The 25,643-nt window shown below is 42.1% G+C and overlaps 1 protein-coding gene across 12 annotated transcripts in view; it reads left to right on the top strand.

Annotated features, from left to right (window-relative positions):
- Window positions 1–25,643, top strand: part of FHIT (fragile histidine triad diadenosine triphosphatase) — a 1,109,638-nt gene that overhangs the window by 382,446 nt on the left and 701,549 nt on the right. The window contains exon 1 of one of the 12 annotated variants that reach the window (XM_075130208.1): window positions 22,648–22,668. The exons of the other annotated variants lie outside the window; for them this stretch is intronic. The gene's annotated coding sequence lies outside the window, so the exon portion shown is untranslated. Of the gene's footprint in view, window positions 1–22,647; window positions 22,669–25,643 lie in introns of those variants that run through there. 12 annotated transcript variants of the gene reach the window in all.

The following is a 25,643-nucleotide window of genomic DNA, read 5'->3' as shown; positions in this document are numbered from 1 at the left end:
GAGAGGAGAGCTTGCCGCCACTTTCATTTGGCGGGAGAGACTGAAAATTGGAGTGAAGGACCTGGAGAAGTTGGCTCTATGTGCTGCATAGTCCTGCTTGGTGAAGCCAAACATAACTGTGTGGCGGTAGGGAGGGAAGACTGTACAAAGTAATGAATGCTTTCCAAATAGAGGAGACGGTTGGGGGGGGAAAACAGACATTTTAAAAACAAAAATTACCCCTCCCCCCCAGTATTGTCTTTGGAACACAAATGTCAGGTTCAAGGGGAACGAACAAAACCCACAGAATGAACTAATTCTGCTTGAGGCGAGGATGCAAGTTCAATGGCAGATCTATTGTGCTGTCTGAATTTCAGAGGAGATAAAGGCAGCAGCCTCCTCTGTGTTGCAATGTGAAAGCTTACATGGCTCCTTGTGAAAAGCAATTTATTTTAGATTATGGCAGAGCAACTACCATTTAAACTGCTAGGGATTGTAATTGAACTCAGAACCAACCTCTCCCTGAACTCTGGGGGCAGTAATCAGTTTACCCAAGCTTGTTCTAAGTAACAGCTATGCCAAACCTTAAAGATAGAAGTGGCAGCTGATGCCAACTCACTGTACGTCTTCTGTACTGGGGGCCCTATAAAAGCTAGCTTGTGCAAAGTTTAGTTGAGTTAAATGTATGTCTGAAAGTATTTTAATGGTTGCAGGTTTTGCCTGTGTGGTTGGTTTCTAACAATAGCTGCAGTAGGAGGAAGCAGTTTGGAGGAAACTAGAGAAATACAATTATAGTAGGAGAACTTTTGCATAATTCAATTGATATGAAGGTACAATGTGTCTTTGCAAATAATTGAACACCGGGGGCCAGATCCTCAGCTGTTGGTGTAGCTCAATGGAAGTCAATTTGGTGCAGCTCCATTGAAGTCAATGGTCTGCTGATTCTGATTATTATTAATTGATGAAGAGGAAGAGGTGGTATCCACATAGCCTAGGCATCCTGTACTTCCATTATGTCATAATGGATCTTTAATTGTTTCATTGGAAGAATAATTTGTTGTTTCTTCACAATCCTTGGCTCCCAGTTGTAAATGTAAGTTTCCTCTTCCTCTGATGATGGCCTGAATTTTCAAATGGAAACATTCCATTTAAAACAATAAACTTAATAAACAATAAAGTTTCGGTTTCAATAAAATGTCCATTTTGTTTTAAATTTTTATCTTTCATCCTTTTTTTGGGAAGCCTCAGAAGCAATCAAAATCTCTCTGATAGGTTTATATGGAATAGAGATGCTACTTCATAGGCAAACTCCAGGGTTATACATGCATTTTGAGTGATAAAAATACAAACTGATAAAATAGACATTTAAGTGTAGTTTATTTTATGTAGATACATCTGCAGTGGCTTGTGTACTAAACCAAAATATCCTGAGCACTTCTATTTTCAACTTCATCGCACAGACAAATAGAAGTCATTCTTTTTCTGTTCCCTTTTTTTGCTTAAAGCCCAGCTCAATAGATAAACTCCATAATTGCATCTGTTGGTTTATTACTGGACATGTGTCTGTAAATTCTGAAATAGTGTTTTATAGAGCTGGTCAGAATTTTCCACAAAACTAATATGTTGAGTGGAAATATAAGGGTTTTTATGACATTTTCATTAAGAAGTTTTCTTTGGTCTGAGGGAAGAAAAGAAGGACTCAAACACTTGATAGTCTGGTGGTTAGGGAACTGACTTGAGGCATGGGAGATCCCTGCTCTGTCTGATTTTGGAGTGTGATGACAAACTCTACTCTTACTCAGACAGAGTAAGGATTTGAACTTGGGTTTCCCACATCCTATGCTAGTGCCCTAACCACAGGGACATAGTCTCTCTCCAGCATGTGAAAAAATTCAAAAGGTCTTATTTTATTCCTATATGTAAATATGTAAACACATTTCAGAACATTGAAATGTTTTGTGAAATGGAATTGCTGTTTCCTGGCCAGCCCTACTACTTTAGAAATGGATTCAGATCACTTTTGGACCTTGATCCAAAGCCCATTGAAGTCGATGAAAAGACTCCAATTACCTTCAGTGAGCCTTGGATCAGGTTCTTATTTCCAGCCCAGCCCATTCATCTCAGTGGGGTGGCAGAGGTCCAACAGAACTTGATCATTGGTGTGACAGTGTAGGGCTGGCCAAGGTTAGGGACTATGTAAACTGAAAATTATCTGCATTACTGTTCCAGGGAATAATAGCTAAATGGTTAGTAGGGGCAGCCTACCCCTGCTTCTGGCTTTTTATAACAGAATTGTCTGTGGCTTCATTATATTTTATTTGTATTATTATATGTCGAGAAATGCCAAAAGACAGCAGAAGATAGGCTATTTTAACAAAAATATCACAAAGCCTAATGCATAATGTTATCATCACTGCAAGTAGAGCCTCTTGACTTGACTTGGGCTGAGGGAATAACAGGGAGTAAGAATGCTCCTTATGTCCCTGCATTTTCCACCTGAACCCGGGGACTGAGCACACTGAAGTATGCAGGTGCGGTATGCCTGATGGCTTCCCTTGCTTCCCATGGGTTGGTGGGTGGTTAGGACTGGTGTCATGGCTTCATCCCCCACTTCCCCACTGGCCAGCGTAGTGTGCTGTCAGCGCCCCTACAACCCAACCCCACATTCCTTCCATTGCAAGGTGGATCCAGGGGAGGAACTGAGAGTCACAGGCTATATGATTAACAAGGCTTCCGATGGCTACTTCTTGGGTGGTGCAGCTTACATACCATGCCTTGCTCAGAGCTGGGCCTAGAGTCAACATTTCCTTGGATGAATTGCAAACTCTAGCAGATCTACTGTTTTTGGATTCTCTGAGTTAATCTGACCCTAGTTTAAAAAGTCAAGGAAACCAGAATTGCCCATGCCTCTTAATTTTAAGTACAGTTTCACGATGAATCAGGATGAAATCTATCTCGGGGTAGGAAAACTAATAATTCTTTGCCATTTTAAAAAGTGCACACAAGATCTTGGCATTCAGCTTGTCAGGGGATATTGTGCTTTTTAACTAAGTTAGCAGTCAATGCTTAAAAATCTTCTTGCTTGAGAGAACTCCAGACACTGCATGTTATTCTGTAAAATAAATCTGATCTATCCCCAAAAATGCCATTTAATCTCCACACACAGCTTGCACTTGACAGGTCAACCTATTGCAGTGCTTAGACAAATTCTGTTAAAATATCAAGGTAAATTAATGGATTTGTTTAGAATGAGCTGGCTATTTTGTTCTCCATTCCCCCTGGAAGTTGATAACTTTCTCCCACCTCTATTTTGCCTTTTCTTCAGCAGGAAGAAGTTGAGTTCTGGCTGTCCTTTCAAACATTGCCTGGAAGTCTGTTCAGTTACAGTAGTTGGCTGGGGGATGAGCTGGATGCTTTGCCTCACTCCCTAATCTAAATTATGCTTCCAGTTTTCCTGGTCTAGGAGGTCTCTGTGTGTGGACAGGTGACATTAAATGCTGCTATTTAGTGAAAAAATAAAAGTGGAGTTTGACTTGCTTGGATGCAAATGCGTTCAGTGCTAGTTAAAACCAAGCACAGACAATCAGTTCAAAGTAATGTGCTGATTCTTTACTGATGAATCTAATAACCTAATGGACACTGTTTGAAGATAAAGTTTCCTTCCTTAACACATTAAAAATGTGTATGCATTTTAAAATTATCTGCACATGTATGGATAGATTTGGGTAGGCAATTTTTAATCAACTAAGTAAAATAAGGGGATATTTTAGGTGTGAAGACTTTGTAAGAAATCCCATGTCTGTACATTTTGCTTCTGAGTTTTAAGACAGCCAATGATGACAGTGCTGCATTCCCCAGTAAAGAAGTGATTTTCTATTCACTGTCTGCCTAGGTCAGTACTAGGGGGGAATTGGGGTAGTGAGGCCCATTGTAAGTGCTGGCAGGTGGAGGGTTTAAGGTATTGTTTCTTTTTGTTCTAGTTATTCCTATTCACCTTATTGCTTATCCTCTGTTTGTTGGATCTAATAAAGTTCCCCATTGCTTTTTTTCTACTTTGGGGTTTGGGATGTTTATTTTATCCCTTGTGCATTGTGTATGTTATTTGGTAGTAAATATTTTCCCAAGGGACTGCATCCCTTGTGTTGCAGGCACTGGAGGGGGCCTCCTTGGGTGGAGGCACCAGGTGCCAGGATACAGAACTCCAGACCTGAGGGGAGAAGCCACTCCAAGCAGCAAGCAATAGGGAGACCGCTAAGCCCTGCCTCAGGGCTGGGATTACACCTCTTATTACTGTCCAGTCAGTGAAAATATTGGGAAATAGATGGAGACAGAATTAATGAAATCCTCACTTGCATGAGAATAGAAAAAACAAATGAAAAGTAAATGTGGAGCCTTTTTATTTATTTTTCTTTCGTTCTTTCTCTTAAAGCTCATGCATTTCAGTATGTAATGTCCAGAAATCTGCATGTCTCTCCCCATCCCCAAGCTCCTTACTCCTCATAGTCTTGTCACAGCTTAAGGAATGAGTGATTTTTATTTACAAATCAGAATGAAAGTTTTATTTATATTGTTGACTCTGCACAGCTATTGTTGAAAAGACTTAACCACTCTAGTCTTTGGAGTAGCTATAAATGCCTTGGCTGTAATGAAAACAGGACATACACAAAAAGAGGGGATTAGTGAGAGCAGAGATAACTCCCACCATCTTTTACTTATTTCTTAAGACCTCCTGTGGTACTCTGAATTGAAAAGACTGCCGTAGGTGAAAATATGTCGGATTATTATGCTCTGCATTTAGCAAGCTTGTCAGATGTGGAAAGTTTCAATAGTACCTGAGAAAACAGTTAGTGAATGTTTCCCTATATAGTTTAGGCAAGAAAGCTAATTCAATTTTGGGGATGGACTTGCATGAAACAGTAGTGATGCTCCAGGCATATAGGCTAGTGCCATTCCATCCTTTACATTGGACTGGCAGGACAGCTGGGATAATGATAGGTCGATGAGCCTGCCTCGTATTGCAGATAAAATAGTAGAAAACATAATAAGAGAATCGATTTGTAGAAATATGTAGTGGAGGGGCTTATTGAGTAGCAGTCAACACAGATTTACAAAATACAGATCATGTCAAAGTAACCTGAAAGCCTTTTCCAATACAGTAACAGATTGGGTGGAGAAGGCAAATGCAGCCTACATAATATATCTGGGCTTTAGCAAGTCCCTTGACATAGAACCTCACAGGAAGCTTAACAGTAACATTGATAATAACACACTGGTTAATAGACAGGAAACATTGCATTGTTATCATGATTGTGTCAGAATGGGGGTAAATATACAAAAATCTTATGCCCTACAGAGAGAGACTGAAGGAAGTACAGTACATGTATTCTTTTTTCTAAATAGCATAAGGGAGATGGAAGGGCAGTGTGCCCTTAAGAAAGGGGTGGAGTGGATGTGGAGCAGTGTCACTGGGATGTCTGACCCTCTTCTCTATGAGCAGAGGATGAGATCCAGGCCTGGAGAGTCCTGTTCCGATGCTGTTTTGAGAGGGCTGATTGGGCGAACAGATAACTGTTGCCTGGAGGTCCAGCTGCAAAAGAGCATATATGGACTGGACATGCCATGCTTCATTCAGCTCTAGAAAGCAGCTTTCACTAGTGCATAAGAATCTGAAAGATTTGACTTTGGGTCATGTTTTTTAAATGGATGCCTAAAGTTAGTCTCCTAAGTTTGTAGTTGGGCACTTAAAAATAACTTCCAGTTTTCAAAAGTGTTGAGTATCTGGTACCCCTTAGTGAAGTCAATGGGAATCCGTCTGGGCTTATTGCTGGAAAGATGATCTGCCTTCTGGGTTAAAGTGTGACAGTCTAATGGACACTAGTATTTGCTTTATTACCAATGAGACATTTTATTCTTCAAAAAAAAGGAGGTGGAGGAATCAGGCAAATGTGGCTAGGGTTTAAAACAAATCATGTGCCTGCCTAAGACACTGGAGCGCTGTTCAAGAGCAGTTCATCCTTGTAAAACTACTGCCCAAGGGCAGGCGCACCGAACGTCAACAGCCGCACACATGCCAGTAGCATAAATTAAAAGGGTGCCAACTTAAAATCAAGTCAGTTTAAAAAAATGGTGTTAGAAATAGGGTTAAGGTCTCTACCTGCCCCTCAATTTTTGCACCAGTTTTTGTGGTTTGACAATATTTTTCAATTTTTTTAAAAATGGTTTTCACTCCTGTGTTGGGGTGTGAAAGCCCCAGATAAACAAGATAATTAGGTCACTCATGGTAGCATCCAGACACTTCAGGAAAGATTGAGAGCCCATTTGGCTAGGCACTTGTAAAAACATCATCTGTCTGCAGGATCAGAGTCATGCAAGTGCTTAACTTTGAGCTTGTGAATAGTCCCATTGCAATGCAAAGCTGAATGTTCCCAGTCCTGGAAACAACATGCATACAAGCAATTTTATTCACGCCAGGAATGCTGCTGCAGTCAATGGGACTATACACATGAAAAGTAGAGTAACTTCCCCAATATGATTTTACCTTCGTGCTGTGAGAATTGTCACAGAATGCTGAAATCAACACTGACCGTCTGTCCTCCTGTCCTCAGGGACATCTTACCACCATCCTGCCAAAGAGAAGCAGTAATAATATGAAAATACAACTGTATAATAGTGAACCCAGACTTGCCTGTCTCTGAAGATCTCCAAAACCATCTGAGATGCCATCTTGAGCTCAGGAACCCCTTCTGAGTCAGGGCCAAAGCGTTTAAAACTTGGGGACTGTCACCAAAAGACAGGTGGTGGAGGCTGTGAGAAAACAGCAGGGTCAAGGATCAAGACCTGAATACAAACCCATCTTCCTGCCATGTAAGACATAGAAAGCAGCAAACCACATCACAAGGGTGTTGCAATTACCTACTACATAGATGGAAAATGAAGGAGAGCCTGATATGTGAACGTGGAGAAGACCAACCCAGGAACACTATTGATCTGCTGCCCTCTAAGATTCTTGTCCAGAGGACAGACTTGATTCATTCCATGTCACCAGAAACTCCAGAGTGGATGAGAAACTTGTATGTCAACGTTTAATGTGGTTTTTCAGGTTGCCATATGGAAGAAGAGATTCACATGCTTAAGTGTTCACAGGACTGAGTGCCTTTTTTGTGTTCTGGACTTTCCAGTGATCAGATCTGTTAACTGTGAGGAGAAGGGGAATATTTTAGATACTATACTTAAATAAAAATAAAAAAAAGGCAAAAAATCCCGGTTTTGCTGTTATATAGCCTAGTATAAATTTTGCTACTCTTCTTCCTGATTGTTGTTTTGAGGTCTAACTCATGGATTGAAATTATTTATATGCTGTTTTATTATTAGAATTTTGGATTGTCAAACAATATAATTGGCTGAGATGCAGTCATATGACTTAGAGCAGTTGTTTGCTGCCTAATTAATGGAAACAGGGTCACGTAATCTTGTAATTAAAAACAGAGGATGACCCTACTGATGAAGTGATCTAGTTGAGAGGATGCTGTCCCATATAGGAAGCAGTCTACCCTACTTCATACCTTCTGAAATATTTGGAACACATTTTCTGTCTACTTGCTGCTTTTTAGTCATATTTTAGACTAAAAGTAGGTAAGCATGATAGTTATGAAGGCTTTAGTTCTTCTTGACTAATGTATACAGGATATTAGATACACGTTTAAAAAATAAACATCACTTGTACCTCCTATTTTTCTACCTTCTTCTGTTTTGAAGAAATATGTTCATATTGAGCAATATCGGTAAAGCAATATCGGTAAATATCAGTTCATTATATCTGAGTTCTCTTGCAATATATATGACCTGAGTTGGCTGAATCTTTCAAATATTTTATTCACCGAAAAATGCAGTTTTGTGTCAACTGAAACTATTCACAAATTTGGGTCAAATTTGGAGAATAGTTTCAGTTAAAAAAAGTTGTTTTTCAAAATATTTTGTTTTGTTTCAATGTGGTTTTTAAAATTAAATTTCAAAATTTAACTAGGCTTGTTATTAAAAAAAAAAAATAGCACTCCCCATGAAAACTAAACAAACTGAAGAAAAAATGTTTTGCATCAAATTAAATGTTGGTTGACTTTTTGGTTCAGCCACCCGACTCAAAAATCAATTATTCACTCAGCTCTCTGCATCGCATTTACTTCACTTCCAAAAATCCAGGAGGTTGAAACCTACCTATGTAAGTATCAAGATAAGTTGGGGGAAGAGGTAAAATTGTTTTCACAAGTAGAGCTTAAAAATGGCACCACAAACCAGGCACAATGTTCATGAGAGTAAAGAAATAAAATAAATTAAATTTAGAATGGATATAAAATAGAAACTGAATGAGAAAATTCACTTACGTTAATCAAATCTGTAAGTTCTCATTACTGGAGCACTCCTTTTGTTTCAATTTTTAAAGGGTTTAATAAAACAGAGTCTGTTTCTCCTCTCACACTAGTTTTACATTCGTGTAACTCCATTGAAGTCAACAGAGCTACTTACGTACACCACAGTAATGAGAGAAGAAGTGGGCCCTAATGCTAACGTTGTTAGGATATAGTAAACAGCTGTTGTTTCCTGGGTAAAAAAGTAGTCTGTAGTCAGTAATCTCCTCTGTTTGTAGCCTTTAGCATTCTGTCCCACTGTTGGTAACTCTATCAGCCACTTCGGGGTCAGTAGTTTCCCCACATAAAGTAGGGGCCAAAAGAAATATGTCCGCTGGTTTCAGATGTGTTCATCTGATGTATCTGGGTATAACAGAGAGGATGATTTAGCTCATTGGGTTTAATCAGTGTTCTCATCCAAAAATTCACCAAGTTATATTAAAAATAAGTTAAGGGCTGAATCTTCCACTGTGCTGGATGTTTGGGCCTGTTTCAGCACAGCACTCAAGCATTGGTTCGTGGTAAGAACTGAGCAGTCCCAATGACTTTCCATGGAACTACGCCCATGTTTAAAGTTAAGCATGTGCTTGGCTGCCAGAAGCTGGGCCTGGCTGACAGGAAATGGATCACTTGATAATTGCTGTGTTCTGTTAATTCCCTCTGAAGCATCTGGCACTGGCCGTGGTCAGAAGACAGGATATTGGGCTAGATGGACCATTGGTCTGACCCAGTGAGGCCATTTGTATCTTTTTAAGAACTTCAGCCCCCAACTAAAACCCTTCCAACGCATTATTAAGGATCTACAACCTATCCTGAAGGATGACCCAACACTCTCACAAATCTTGGGAGACAGGCCAGTCCTTGCCTACAGACAGCCCCCCAACCTGAAGCAAATACTCACCAGCAACCACATACCACACAACAAAACCATTAACCCAAGAACCTATCCTTGCAACAAAGCCCGTTGCCAACTGTGCCCACATATCTATTCAGGGGACACCATCACAGGGCCTAATAACATCAGCCATACTATCAGAGGCTCGTTCACCTGCACATCCACCAATGTGATATATGCCATCATGTGCCAGCAATGCCCCTCTGCCATGTACATTGGTCAAACTGAACAGTCTCTACGTAAAAGAATAAATGAACACAAATCAGATGTCAAGAATTATAACATTCATAAACCAGTCGGAGAACACTTCAATCTCTCTGGTCATAGAATCATAGAATATAAGGGTTGGAAGGGACCCCAGAAGGTCATCTAGTCCAACCCCCTGCTCAAAGCAGGACCAAATCCCAGTTAAATCATCCCAGCCAGGGCTTTGTCAAGCCTGACCTTAAAAACCTCTAAGGAAGGAGATTCTACCACCTCCCTAGGTAATGCATTCCAGTGTTTCACCACCCTCTTAGTGAAAAAGTTTTTCCTAATATCCAATCTAAACCTCCCCCACTGCAACTTGAGACCATTACTCCTCGTTCTGTCATCTGCTACCATTGAGAACAGTCTAGAGCCATCTTCTTTGGAACCCCCTTTCAGGTAATTGAAAGCAGCTATCAAATCCCCCCTCATTCTTCTCTTCTGCAGGCTAAACAATCCCAGCTCCCTCAGCCTCTCCTCATAAGTCATGTGTTCCAGACCCCTAATCATTTTTGTTGCCCTTCGCTGGACTCTCTCCAATTTATCCACATCCTTCTTGAAGTGTGGGGCCCAAAACTGGACACAGTACTCCAGATGAGGCCTCACCAATGTCGAATAGAGGGGAACGATCACGTCCCTCGATCTGCTCGCTATGCCCCTACTTATACATCCCAAAATGCCATTGGCCTTCTTGGCAACAAGGGCACACTGCTGACTCATATCCAGCTTCTCGTCCACTGTCACCCCTAGGTCCTTTTCCGCAGAACTGCTGCCTAGCCATTCGGTCCCTAGTCTGTAGCTGTGCATTGGGTTCTTCCGTCCTAAGTGCAGGACCCTGCACTTATCCTTATTGAACCTCATCAGATTTCTTTTGGCCCAATCCTCCAATTTGTCTAGGTCCTTCTGTATCCTATCCCTCCCCTCCAGCGTATCTACCACTCCTCCCAGTTTAGTATCATCCGCAAATTTGCTGAGAGTGCAATCCACACCATCCTCCAGATCATTTATGAAGATATTGAACAAAACCGGCCCCAGGACCGACCCTTGGGGCACTCCACTTGATACCGGCTGCCAACTAGACATGGAACCATTGATAACTACCCGTTGAGCCCGACAATCTACACGCAATTACATGCAATTACAGACATGAAAGTTGCGATATTACAACAAAAAAACTTCAAAACCAGACTCCAGTGAGAGACTGTTGAATTGGAATTCATTTGCAAATTGGATACAATTAACTTAGGCTTGAATAGAGACTGGGAGTGGCTTAGTCATTATGCAAGGTAACCTATTTCCCCTTGTTTTTCCTACCCCCCCCCCCCCCCCGACGTTCTTGTTAAACCCTGGATTCGTGCTGGAAATGGCCCAACTTGATTATCATACACATTGTAAGGAGAGTGATCACTTTAGATAAGCTATTACCAGCAGGAGAGTGGGGTGGGGGAGAGAAAACCTTTTGTAGTGGTAAACACCCATTTTTTCATGCTTTGTGTGTATAAAAGGATCTTCTACACTTTCCAGAGTATGCATCCGATGAAGTGAGCTGTAGCTCACGAAAGCTTATGCTCAAATAAATTGATTAGTCTCTAAGGTGCCACAAGTACTCCTTTTCTTTTTGCGAATACAGACTAACACGGCTGCTACTCTGAAACCTGTTTTTAAGAACTGTGCTGGATTGGGACTAGCATTCTCTGTACCTTGCAGAATCAAATCCTAAGAAAACAGAAGAGTAAGAAACTATCCTAATTGTATGCACAACCCCCCATTTTATTGTTAGTCTTCCTTAGGGATTCAGATGCACATGTTAAAATACATTTGAGAATGGGATATTACCAACTTGTACAGACATGGCCAACTATCTGTTTTTCAGTAGAGGTGAATGTTTAGCTTGTCATCCAACTAGGCTGCCCTATTACTTGTGCTACCTTGTGTATAGTGGAGCTCCTTCCATCCCAAAGGCTTTCAGTACTTTACAAACTGTGATCCTGACCTTTCATCCCTTGATCCCATAAGAATTGCTAGATTGAGGCCTTCGGACACATTGAGGCCTTCAGCAATAACATCCTTGTGACTAAAATGCAACCCTTTCTGGAGTAGACTTTGGAGCTACGTAAGAAAAACAGCCACAATGCGCAACAGTTTAGCTCAGTAAATGAACAAGGATATCATTTTTAATTGACATTGAAACCATGTGAGCAGAGTTTAGTCAATTCTGTGAACAGTATCGATACAATAATGAAAGCAGTTCCATCTGCAACTTTATATTTTTTTATAAAAGAAGTCAAAACTTATTTCACCCTGTTCTTACAAGATTTTTTTGAATCTAGATGTTTTGGTCAGAATTAGTACTGACAACTTTATAAGAAGAAATAGAAAAATGTTTACAAGAAACATTTTAAACTAATTAGAATGGAAAGCAGTTTCTAGGTCTGACACAGAAAAGTGGCCTGCTGAACTTTTTTCCTCCTTTTCCCATTTATCAAAGAGATTTTTCATCATATTGCACATCTGCTGCTTTCAGAACAAATTCTGGCAAGAGTACTCAGCGTCACCATGAGAAAAAGCCTTAGATGTTTCCCCAGGATAGAAAAAAGCCGACCCCTATCAATTCCCATTTCTCAGACAGAGTGATGCCTTTAACACTCAGTAATGAAAGTTTTTATATGGGAGAGGGATTACCAACATCAGCCTCTTATTGTCCTTTGATGTGCACAGAAATATTACAGTAGAAGTTATTAAAGAATAAATTGTGGGAGCCCAATACCCCCACCAGCTCAGTTTGTCATTTTGCCCTTAGCTGTTTTAGGTCATGGTGAATTCCTCCTTTCAATGGGGTTATTTAGTATCTGCTAGCTTTTTGTGTGCATTTGTAACCTCTTTTTGTTTTGGTCTGCTGTAATTTAGTAACTATTTATATTTCATCCATCACCATCAACTGGTAGTAATTAAAAACAAAACACCAGTAGCAATCCTGTGTATCAGAGAGCTCAGTGCAGTGAAAGTAAACCTGCTAAATCTTTAAACCCTTTAAATACAAGGAGATGATTTGCAGAAAGACACTGTATTTCTCAGCTTCCCAGTGAACTGTAAATAGCATGAACACCACTGCAGATCTAAATCTTTTCTTAGCAGCTGTTGTTTGTCTCCAGAGAGGATTTTCTGTGATTCGTGGTTAAATTATATATAAGAAGGCCAGAAAATGCGTAGATTCTGGCAGGTGCATTTCCCTTGCCTGACTAATTAAGTTCAAAAATTGCGCACTTGCAGGCAGAAGGTTTGTTAGGGCTCGCTCAACTTTCCCCACATACTGGGAAGAATGTACACAGCACTAGTTTCTCTGACTTCCTCTTCACAAAAGGTCTGGACATAGACAAGCGTTGCCAACTTTCTAATTGCACAAAACCCTGGCCCTGCCCCTTGCTGTCCCCTTCCCTGAAGCCCCACCTCTACCCCACCTCTTCTGAGGCCCCGCCCCCTCCCTCCATCGCTTGCTCTCTCCCACCCTCACTCACTTTCACTGGGCTGGGGCAGGGGGTTGGGGTGCGGAGGGGGGTGCGAGCTCCTGGGTGGGTCCAGAAATGAGGGGTTCAGGGTGTAGGAGGGGGCTTCAGGCTGGGGCCGTGGTTTGGGGTGTGGGAGGGGGTGAGGGCTCTGGCTAGGGGTGTGGGCTCTGGGGTGTGGCCGGGGATGAGGAGTTTGGGGTACAGGAGGGGGCTCTGGGCTGGGGCTGAGGGCTTTGGAATGTGAAAGGGAGCTGTCAGGGTTCCTTCCTCACTCTGAACTCTAGGGTCACAGATGTGGGGACCCTCATGAAAGACCTCCTAAGTTTATTTCTACCAGCTTAGGTTAAAACTTCCCCAAGGCACAAATTCTTCCTTGTCTTTGGAACGGTATCGCTGCCACCACCAAGTGAGTTAGACAAAGATTTCGGAAAAGGACCACTTGGAGTTCCTGTTTCCCCAAAATATCCTCCTAAGCCCCCTCACCCCCTTTCCTGGGGAGGCTTGAGAGTAAACAAGGTGAGCACAGACCAGACCCTTGGGTTTTTAGGACACTAAAAACCCTAATCAGATTCTTAAAAACAGAACTTTTATTATAAAGAAAAAAAGTAAAAGAAACAACTCTGTAAAATCAGGATGGAAGATAATTTTACAGGGTAATAAGATTTAAAACTCAGAGGATTCCCCTCTAGGCAAAACTTTAAAGTTACAAAAAAACAGGAATAAACCTTCCTCTTAGCATGGAGAAAATTCACAAGCTAAAACAAAAGACACTCTAATGGATTTCCTTGCTATTTCTGTAATTTTAGATGTATCATTCAGTAGGAGCTGGATTACTTGCTTGATCTCTCTCTTTGTCTCCGGAGAGAACAACAAAAGCCCAAAACAAAAACCTTCCCCCACAGATTTGAAAGTATCTTCTCCCCTTATTGGTGCGGGCTCCGGCTGGGCAATGGTTACCTCGGGTGGCTCCTGGAAGTGACCGGCATGTCCCTCTGGCTCCTAGGTGTAGAGGCAGCCAGGTAGCTCCATGCACTGCCCCTACCTGCAGGCACCACCCCCGCAGCACACGTTGGCCGCGGTTCCTGGCCAATGGGAGCTATGGAGTTGGCACTCAGGGTGGGGGCAGTGCACAGAGACCCTCTGGCCGCCCCTGCACCTAGGAGCCAGACATGCCATCTGCTTCCGGGAGCTGCGCGGGAGCCAGGGCAGATTGGGAGCCTGCCTTAGCCCCGCAGTACCGCTGACTGGACTTTTAGCAGCCTATTAAAATCTCCCGGATTGTTTTCAGTAGTCACCGGGAGATTGATGCCACTTCAGGTAGACTCGGGCCCATCTGGGAGGGTTGGCAACCCTAACATAGACACAGAAGGATATCGATATTTATGTTGTGTGTTTCAAAGTAACTTTGCTTGTGTGCATTTGTGAATCAAGGCCTTAACTTCATTTTGTCTCTTAAAGGAAAAGCATTATCAAAACACAAAGAATCAGTGTTTAGTCATGGGCATCAGATCTGAGGTTTGGAATCAGAGACCATCTCTCGGGTGGTGGGGGGAGAGGCAGTAACAAAGGAGGTAGCCATCTTCGGCCTCCATTCAAACGTGTAAGTGATTTCCTGGATAGAGGCCTATACTGGCTACCTCTGCCCTCCCTTACTTTTTGGTTCCCTGTAAGATAGGTTTGAACCCAAATCTCCGATCTGATATCCCTAAATTTTCAGACCTGGATCCGAATCTTGCTGGTCTCTCCTTTTGTTGGATGTAACTTATCTTCCTGATCTGAGTAAAACAGAAATAGAAGATGAATGTGATTCGTTCTTAAATTTTTCTCTCTAAGAAAACACAGCAAGAGCCAATTTCATTCCTGACATATGGGGCTGGAAATCCGATAGTCCTAATCTCCTGTAGGCATTAGTATTCATAATAAGGCTGATCTGTAACCTGTATACTGATCATAGTTTTTTGTGTTCCTCGTAACTGCGGAACCCTAAAAGAATCTGTAGCATTCCTGTAACAAGTCAGTGCTTCCTCTGGTGCCACTAATTATTGGGATGCTAGGACACTGTACTTTTGGTTTTTTTTAAACATTTGTAATACTTTTTTAAACAAACAAGCAGGTACATTATTCTTTGGTAACTGTCTAAACCACTGACCATTATTTAAGCACAGTCATTGGCATAAAGTTCATATTGATTGGGAAGTCTCAGAGAAGATGCTGTATCTCTTCAGAATTGTGGGACCAGGGAAGAATTCCAAGGAATGTTTTGCTCAGATTTTCTTGTTGTAAGTGAGGTAGCATGGTGCAGTGGATAGGGCACGAATGGGGACTCAGGAGACCTGGGGTCTGCCTTTAGCTCTGTCACAGATCCACTCTGTGACCTTGAGTAAGTCACTTCATCATCTTGTGCCACCATTTTCACTCCTACTTTTTCTCTGTCTTGTCTATTTTGAATGCTAGCTCGTTGTGTCTTTCCATGTGTTCGTGCTGTGCCTGGCACTGTGGGGCCCTGATCTTGGTTGGTGTCTCTAGGTGAGGGTTGCCACCTTTCTAATGGCTGGTAACTAGACCCTGAGGCCATGCCCCCTGCTCTGCTTCTTCCCCCCCAAGGGCCCTCTCCCTTCTCCATCTCATCTCATCCCCTCCGCCTGATTAAAAAAAAAAACCTGGACAGCAGGGCTTGTCAAATGGCACCTGGACACATACTCTGAAACCCGGACTGTCCAGGTGAAAATCAGATGGGTGGCAACCCTACTTTAGGCCTCTCTGTAATGCAAAGAATAAATAAGTGAAGAATATTGTACTCGGTAACTGGGGGTGCTGCCATAGGTTCCAGGCCATTGTCTCCAGTAAGGAAAAGCTTTTCATGTTTAAAATGATTTTGGTTTCTTCATGCTTGAATTCTACATAAGAGAACACTATCCCTTCAGCTCTTTAGTCCAGAAGAAGAACATTTAATTTTCCCTGAGTGAATTGAAAACCTGTAAACAGGTGGGAAAGTGGCAATAGAAATATGTAAACTGTGATAAACACTTCACTAGCCTGCTTACTGCCAGTGTTCCCACAAGGGATTTAGTAACTAATAGTACTGCTAGTTTCATTCCAAGGGGTTCTGAGACCACTGGTTTATGTATCATTCTATATTTTAAATTACTTTTAGCAGGCAGAAGATGCTGACAATTAATTTCCTGGGTTGCTGGTGAACGATTAAATCGGTTACAGTTCCTGCATTTCATCCCAAAGGTGGCTGCACTTCCATGGTGGGTGAAATGATTCCATGTAAATAGCTTGTAAATCAGATTTAAAAGTTTGTAGAGAACTTTGAGATCCGTCTGGATGAAGCATGTCATGTATATAGGCTATCATTATTGTGCTTATAGGCCTCCTATCAAGAGAGAATTAACTGAACCATCTCTGAAGCTGACCACCTAAATCTCTTATAGGAAACTTGATTTCCGTTCCAGAATGCAGTGGCTTAGCTCAGAGGGGGCTAACAGCTGGTGTCAGAAGTTAGTTCTAAAAGGAGTATGTATTTTTTAGTCTAACCAGTGGAAGGACAAAGCTAGTAGGTGCGGGTTTGCATACCTAACAATGCTTTGTGTTTGCACAGTGCCTTTCTTCTGAAGTTCTTTACAATCATAGAATCATAGAATAACAGAGTTGGAAGAGACCTCTGGAGGCCATTTAGTCCAACCCCCTGCCCAGAGCAGGACCAATCCCAACTAAATCATCCCAGCCAGGGCTTTGTCAAGCCTGACCTTAAAAACTTCTAAGGAAGGGGATTCCACCACCTCCCTAGGTAACGCATTCCAGTGTTTCACCACCCTCCTAGTGAAAAAGTTTTTCCTAATATCCAACCTAAACCTCCCGGACTGCAACTTGAGACCATTACTCCTTGTCCTGTCATCTGCTATCACTTAGAATAGTCTAGATCCATCCTCTTTGAATCCACCTTTCAGGTAGTTAAAAGCAGCCATCAAATCCCCGCTCATTCTTCTCTTCCATAGACTAAACAATCCCAGTTCCTTCAGCCTCTCCTCATAAGTCATGTGTTCCAGTCCCCTAATCATTTTTGTTGCCCTTCACTGGACTCTCTCCAATTTCTCCACATCCTTCTTGTAATGTGGGGCCCAAAACTGGACACAGTACTCCAGATGAGGCCTCACCAATGTTGAATAGAGGGAACGATCACGTCCCTCGATCTGCTGGCAATGCCCCTACTTATACACCCCAAAATGCCATTGGCCTTCTTGGCAACAAGGGCACACTGTTGACTCATATCCAGCTTCTTGTCCACTGTCACCCCTAGGTCCTTCTCTGCAGAACTGCTGCCTAGCCATTCGGTCCCTAGTCTGTAGCGGTGCATTGGATTCTTCTGTCCTAAGTGCAGGACTCTGCACTTGTCCTTGTTGAACCTCATCAGATTTCTTTTGGCCCAATCCTCCAATTTGTCTAGGTCCCTCTGTATCCTATCCCTACCCTCCAGCGTATCTACCACTCCTCCCAGTTTTGTGTCATCCGCAAACTTGCTGAGGGTGTAATCCACACCATCTTCCAGATCGTTAATGAAGATATTGAACAAAACCGGCCCCAGGACCGACCCTTGGGGCACTCCGCTAGATACTGGCTGCCAACTAGACATGGAGCCGTTGATCACTACCCGTTGAGCCCGACAATCTAGCCAACTTTCTACCCACCTTGTAATGCATCCATCTAGCCCATACTTCTTTAACTTGCTGACAAGAATACTGTGGGAGACCGTGTCAAAAGCTTTGCTAAAGTCGAGGAATAACACGTTCACTGCTTTTCCTTCATCCACAGAACCAGTTATCTCATCATAGAAGGCAAGTAGATTAGTCAGGCATGACTTTCCCTTGGTGAATCCATGCTGACTGTTCCTGATCACTTTCCTCTCGTCTAAGTGCTTCAGAATTGATTCCTTGAGGACCTGCTCCATGATTTTTCCAGGGACTGAGGTGAGGCTGACCGGCCTGTAGTTCCCAGGATCCTCCTCCTTCCCTTTTTTTAAAGATTGGCACTACATTAGCCTTTTTCCAATCTTCCGGGACTTCCCCCGATCGCCATGAGTTTTCAAAGATAATGGCCAATGGCTCTGCAATCACATCCGCCAATTCCTTTAGCACTCTCAGATGCAACGCATCCGGCCCCATGGACTTGTGCACGTCCAGTTTTTCTAAATAGTCCCGAACCACTTCTTTCTTCACAGAGGGCTGGTCACCTCCTCCCCATGCTGTACTGCCCAGTGCAGTAGTCTGGGAGCTGACCTTGTTCGTGAAGACAGAGGCAAAAAAAGCATAGAGTACGTTAGCTTTTTCCACATCCTCCATCACTAGGTTGCCTCCCTCATTTAGTAAGGGGCCCACACTTTCCTTGGCTTTCTTCTTATTGCCAACATACCTGAAGAAACCCTTCTTGTTACTCTTAACATCTCTTGCTAGCTGCAGCTCCAGGTGCGATTTGGCCTTCCTGATTTCACTCTTGCATGCCTGAGCAATATTTATATACTCATCCCTGGTCATTTGTCCAGTCTTCCACTTCTTGTAAGCTTCTTTTTTGTGTTTAAGATCCGCAAGGATTTCACTGTTAAGCCAAGCTGGTCGCCTGCCATATTTACTATTCTTTCTACACATTGGGATGGTTTGTCCCTGTAACCTCAATAAGGATTCTTTAAAATACAGCCAGCTCTCATGGACTCCTTTCCCCCTCATGTTATTCTCCCAGGGGATCTTGCCCATCAGTTCCCTGAGGGAGTCAAAGTCTGCTTTTCTGAAGTCCAGGGTCCGTATTCTGCTGCTTTCCTTTCTTCCTTGTGTCAGGATCCTGAACTTCAAACTTCAGTTAGTTAAGTTTCACAACAGCCCTGTGCAGAGTGTAAATAGTAATATCTTTATTTAAAAGTGGTGAAAACAAAGACACATTATAGATCTGTGATGTTCCACACAATCACTGCTGTAACAGAGTGTTTGTGAATGTACATTGAACTGAGGTGGGGATTCTGCAACTGCTGCTGCTTTTTTGTTATTTCTGAGTTGGGTTTAAAAGCTGCGGGGAAGAACACAAGTCAGGAAAGCATTTGTATTCAGGAGAGCATTTAAAACAATGATGTCAACATGATTTATGCATCTGCTTAGGTGCTGTCCAGAATAGGGATGGATTTAGGCAAGTGCTTTCCTGAATCAAGGCCTGAATACTGAAAGTCTGCCCCTCTTCTATATATATATATATATATATATATATATATATATATATATATATATATATATAAATAGAGAGAGAGAGAGAGAGAGAGAGAGAGACTATGACATATGGTGGTGGTGGATGGATTGAAGCCCAGTGAAGATTTATGTAAGCCTGTTGGATAGATCTCACTGATATTGTAGTCCTGATCAAGGCAACTAGAGATGAAAGGCCACTGCTTTATGTACTTACTCACATACCTCTCTAAGGATTAATTAATTTTTGTTACAGGGGATGAGCCATAGTACCTAATAGTAATTTGGGTAGATGATAACCTGAAGGAAGTCCAGAAAATACAGACACTTTGCCATCTGCCTTGTTTATTTTCACTTGGATACCCTTTGTCCAGTCCAAAATGAATAGCAGTGGTAAAAAAGGATTGGATGGAACAAAACATTATTTTTCTTTGCATTAAAAACAAAATGTTTATTTTAAAAAATTATTAAACTGCTTTGTATTTGGTTTTAGTTTTTTTTACGGCAGTAAAATCTGAGTTCACTTTTCATACATTAATGCAAATGGAAACCTGCATGCAATAACCAAGTGTAACCAAAATATTGGAAAAAATTATTCAACAATTTATAAGTACCAAGAGGATAATAGGGTCATAAGGAATAGCCACCACGGGTTTGACACGAACAAACCATGCCAAACAAACCTAATTTTTTTCTGTGACAGGGTTAATGACCTAGTGAATAGTGGAAAGCTGTAGACATGATATATCTTGAATTTTAGTTCTATTTTTGAGACAGTCCCATGTGACATTCTCATAAGCAAACTAGGGAAATGCAGTCGAGATGAAACTACTATAAGGTGGGTGCACAAAAGACCATAATGAGTAATTTTCCATGGTTCACTGTCCAGCTGGGAGGGTATATCTAATAGAGTTCCAAAGGGGTCAGTCCTGGATCTGTTACTAGTCAACATTTTCATTAATGACTTGGAAACATGTGTGGAGAGTATGCTTATAAAATTTGCAGAAGACACCAAGCTGGGAGGGGTTACAAACAACTGTGACAATCTGAAGAACTGGTCTGAAATCAAAAAGGTGATATTCAGTAAAGACAAGTACAAACCACTTCACTTAGGAAGGAAAAATCAACGAGGAATAACTGGTTAGGTAGTAGTGTTGCTGAAAAGGATCTGGAAAGTTTATAGTGAATCACAAATTGAATATGAGTCAACAATGTGATGCAGTTGCAAAGAAGGTTTGAGGTGTATTAACAGCACTGTTGTAATGCAAGACATGGGAGGTAATTTTCCCACTCTTCTTGGCATTGGTGAGGCCTCAGCTGAAATACTGTGTCCAATTCTGGACACCACACTTTAGGAAAGATGTGGACATATTGGAGAGACTCCAGAAGAGGAGAACAAAAATGATAAAAGATTTAGAAAACCTGATCTATGAGTAAAGGTTTAAAAGAACAACCACAAAACCCAAATAACTGGACCTGTTTAGTCTTGAGAAAAAAAACTGAAGGGGACCTTATCACAGTTTTCAAATATGTTTAGGTCTGTTATAAGAGGAGAGAGATCAGTTGTTACCATGTGCACTCAAGGTAGGACAAGAAGTAATGGCTTAAACTGCAGCAAGGAAGATTTAGGTTAGTTATTGAGAAAAGGGCTCTAACTGTTAAGTTTTGGAACAGGCTTCCAAGGGAAGTTGTGGAATCCTCATCAGTGGAAGCTTTTAAGAGCAGGTTGGACAAACACCTGTCAGGGATGGTTTAAGTTTACTTGGTCCTCTGCCCCTGCACAAGGGCCTGGACTGGATGTTGTCTCAAGATCCCTTCAAGCCCTACATTTCTGTGTTTCAGAAACACACATACTGAAAAAAAAATCTTCATAACTTTTCAAACTTGAAATATTAACTTGAAGGGAAAGTATAAATTTCAATCTGTTAGTGCTGGTGGAGGGATACTGTGAGAGAAGAGAAGTGCTGAGAAAATTACCAGCAGGCTATGTTCCCTGTTTAAAAAAAAAAAAAAGAAAAAAAAGGCATTAAAAAGCAAAAATAATGTTGATTAATGCATGTTATTATGTAAGTATTGGACTAGCATTCATCACTGAGTACTGTATGCAACAGAAATTAAACTCATATTTAATTTTAATTACGAGTTATCCTATTTACTGCTGGTCCTCCACCACATCTGTTTGACACGTGCTAGGCGCATTCAGCCACACATCCGGCGCCTTCTGTGTGTCAGTATCTGGCATGGAGGGTAGCAATCAATCAATTGATTACATACTATTACTGTTAATTGAACAGCCAATTGGTAGTGTTTAAAATTAAGCTAAGATACCTTTATTGTAATCTTTAAAATAAATCTATCTAATCTATCTACATACATTTAAAATGTTAGATTTACAGTGGTTTATCTCAGGGGTCTCAAACACGCGGCCTGTGGGGTTATTTCCTGCAGCCTGCCAAGCTCCCTGCGCCCCCCGCCCTCCCAGAGTTATTTCCTGCAGGTTGCCAAGTTCCCCTCCCCCCAGCGTGCCGTGTCCCTGCTCCTCTGCCAACCTCCAGGTCTTAGTGCTTTCCTGGAGGGAGGGGGAGGAGCAGGGAGCCGTGTGCTCAGGGGAGGAGGTGTAGAAGAGACGGGGCAGACGCAGGGATTTGGGGAAGGGGTTGGAATAGGGGCAGGGAGGTGGCGGAGTTGGGGTGGGGACTTTGGGGAAGGGGTTGGAATGGGGGCTGGGAAGAGGCGGGGCAGGGGCAGGGCCTCATGGAAGTGGTGGAGTGGGGCAGGGCCGGGGGCGGAGGGTGTTAGTGATGCGGCCCTTGGGCCAATGTACGACTCCTCATGTGGTCCTCCTGGTGATTTGAGTTTGAGATCCCTGGTTTATCTTAAAAACCTGGCCAGTTTTGACTACAGTCACCTTGATGTCTGTGGTATTTTCTGTGCGTTAAGGAATACCACAAACATGGAGGTAAGGTTATTTCATTAACAGATTTGGTGACCACTGTATCTGTTTCGACATACTACTTCCTAAAAAGCGTGCATACCGAAATAATGAACGAATGCTTCTTGCATTCCTTCTTTTTGCTGTACTATTCCACATTTCCTTCTGATCTCCGTTAGTTACAGTGCTTACTGGCCACTTCAGTTAATGCTGCTTTTGACTTTCCTTTCATGTTACTATCTACATAAATTGTATTGCTAGTCACAGCTGTTTCTGCACTGCTTTTCATGTCCTTGTATTGCTGCTGACTACTGGGTGACGTTCTTCATAGCTACTCTTCTCTGCTGCTGTATGTAGAGCTCAAATTACACTGTTCGTGGAGGTTTTCAGAGATATTCTGTACTGCTTCGCCCTGCAGCTTTCTTCTGTTCTGTCCTGCTGGTCTTTGCAGCTTTCCAAGTTAGTCAGAGCCACTGTTCAGGTATTCACTCCACTGCACTGCTGATTTTGCATGCTTTTCAGCATGTTGCATTGCATCTTTTTTTTTTCTGCTGTGGTTGGTGTCTGTCTGTTGCTGTCCATTGCACCATTGATGCTGGATCCAGTCAGTGTAGGTCAAAGGCTTTCTGCATAGCTCTTTGCTATGCTCTTTATTTCTGTTGTTTTGTATTACTAGCTGTTGCTCTTAGCTGGACTGAGACTGATTTATCAGAACCATTTAATTAGTCAGTATTAGGTACCTATGAAATACCTCTATTCTTTACTCTTGTATTCTAATTGTATTGACTGTAAAAATAAAATAACACATAAATGGATTGGAAACATGGATCACATTCTTTTCTGCTCTTTTGTTTTGGTTTAACTATTAAAGAGGATAATGCCTGTCCTGGCGCTGCATGAACATGGCACCACACCGCCAAGTAGGATACCTGATATATTAGAGACCCGACGATGTCCTACTCTGGGTGGGAGAATGTGAACCACCTAGCTCAGAATGAGGCCTAATGGGCTTCTTACCTGTTGTGGTTCAACCTTTGTCACAGCAGAGAAGACAGGGCATTCCACACCCCACAGCTAGCGGGAAAGTTCTCTGCCACAGAGAGGCTTGGAGAGAATCAGTGCTAAAGATAACTGAGCATTTATGTAGTCTGGATTTTCGTGGATGTGAGATTATTGTTCACAGGGAAGACTAGAATCCAGCCTGATTTTTGAATAGACACAGGTTTCAAGTGGATCATCTTTCATAGCCATAATATTCTACAATAGCAAGGTCCTTTCTCCTGTTGCAGTTACTGGAAATTGATAAAAATGCCTCACTCAAAGGGAGATTACATGCTGATCATTTGGGGGCATTGCCAACATATGATAGGGTATGGGAAAACCACAGCTTTCCCGTTAACAAGAAGAAACGTTTTATGTCTAATCAGTGTGGTTAAGATGTAACCTGTGAATTCCTGAGAAGTGATATCATTTGCAATACCAGTAAATTCCAGGCATGATTCTGAAAACAGACAAGCTACGATAATTCTAGTTTGTTTTTGTGTCTGCAGCTGGCCAAGTTTGTTTCAGGGAACTTCTGCGAGGCTCATGCCTTCTGTGAATATGTCCAAGTGAAAGCTAACCTCTTGAGTTGGTTTGGCTATGACTCTGAAGAGAGTTATGATAAAAGAAGATCACACACAAATCTCTCCATGGTTCCTAAATCAGGGGAAAAAATTCAGTGAAGCTGGTATGGTTGCTTGAAAGTCTCTCTTCTCCAGTCATGGTTTAGAAACTAAGGTCACATGAAAAGTCCTAGAGTGTTTTGTCCTTGTGGATGTCCTGTAGAACCACTGGTGCTCTGAAAGGATATGTACATCCATGCTTTACAAAAAGCAGATTTTAGTTAATGAAATTAGTTTCAGGTATTTCAATTCATTTCTGCTTTAAAGTAAATATTTATTTTTGAGGTATGTGTAAGTTCTGGTGGAAGATGCATTGTTTGACAAAAGGATTAACCGTTTGTCCCAAGTATTTTTGGCATCTTGGATAACACTAGAAACTTGACTTGGAATTGCAAGCAGATACTTATAGGACTGTAACATTCTATTCATGTGCTTAACACTAATGAAAAAGCAGATCTCCCTGACGATTAGATATAAAGGAAATGTTGAGGTACTGTGGATAACCTAGACTGAGAATTTTCAACTAGAAGTTCACTGATATACCAGACCAAGCACTAAAATAATACAAATAGGGTTTAGCATATTGTATGTTCCCTGCATTGTGAATTTTAAGATTGTCCACTGGAATTGGCTCATTTTTGCACTCTGTATACATGATCATAACTCATTTCCACTGAAGAAACATATTTGGGGCTATAATATTTACTTGCGCAAGGACATCTAATGATATTAGATGGGGAGCATGGGGAGTAGATGGCCAGCCCTCTGTGGAGAAAGAGGTGGTTAGGGACTATTTAGAAAAGCTGGACATGCACAAGTCCATGGGGCCGGACGCGTTGCATCCGAGAGTGCTAAAGGAGTTGGCGGCTGTGATTGCAGAGCCATTGGCCATTATCTTTGAAAACTCGTGGCGAACGGGGGAAGTCCCAGATGACTGGAAAAAGGCTAATGTAGTGCCCATCTTTAAAAAAGGGAAGAAGGAGGATTCGGGGAACTACAGGCCAGTCAGCCTCACCTCAGTCCCTGGAAAAATCATGGAGCAGGTCCTCAAGGAATCAATTCTAAAGCACTTAGAGGAGAGGAAAGTGATCAGGAACAGTCAGCATGGATTCACCAAGGGAAGGTCATGCCTGACTAATCTAATCGCCTTCTATGATGAGATTACTGGTTCTGTGGATGAAGGGAAAGCAGTGGATGTATTGTTTCTTGACTTCAGAAAAGCTTTTGACACGGTCTGCCACAGTATTCTTGTCAGCAAGTTAAAGAAGTATGGGCTGGATGAATGCACTATAAGGTGGGTAGAAAATCGGCTAGATTGTCAGGCTCAACGGGTAGTGATCAATGGCTCCATGTCTGGTTGGCAGCCAGTGTCAAGTGGAGTGCCCCAGGGGTCGGTCCTGTGGCCGGTTTTGTTCAATATCTTCATAAATGATCTGGAGGATGGTGTGGATTGCACTCTCAGCAAATTTGCGGATGATACTAAACTGGGAGGAGTGGTAGATACGCTGGAGGGCAGGGATAGGATACAGAGGGACCTAGACAAATTGGAGGATTGGGCCAAAAGAAATCTGAGGTTCAATAAGGTTAAGTGCAGAGTCCTGCACTTAAGACAGAAGAACCCAATGCACCGCTACAGACTGGCTACAGAATGGCTAGGCAGCAGTTCTGCGGAAAAGGACCTAGGGGTGACAGTGGACGAGAAGCTGGATATGAGTCAACAGTGTGCCCTTGTTGCCAAGAAGGCCAATGGCATTTTGGGATGTATAAGTAGGGGCATTGCCAGCAGATCGAG

The sequence above is a fragment of the Caretta caretta genome, chromosome 7, assembly GCF_965140235.1.
Source record: "Caretta caretta isolate rCarCar2 chromosome 7, rCarCar1.hap1, whole genome shotgun sequence".
Lineage (NCBI taxonomy): Eukaryota > Metazoa > Chordata > Testudines > Cheloniidae > Caretta > Caretta caretta.
The sequence above is the reverse complement of the archived record's forward strand: the minus strand, read 5'-3'. Positions and strand labels throughout refer to the sequence as shown.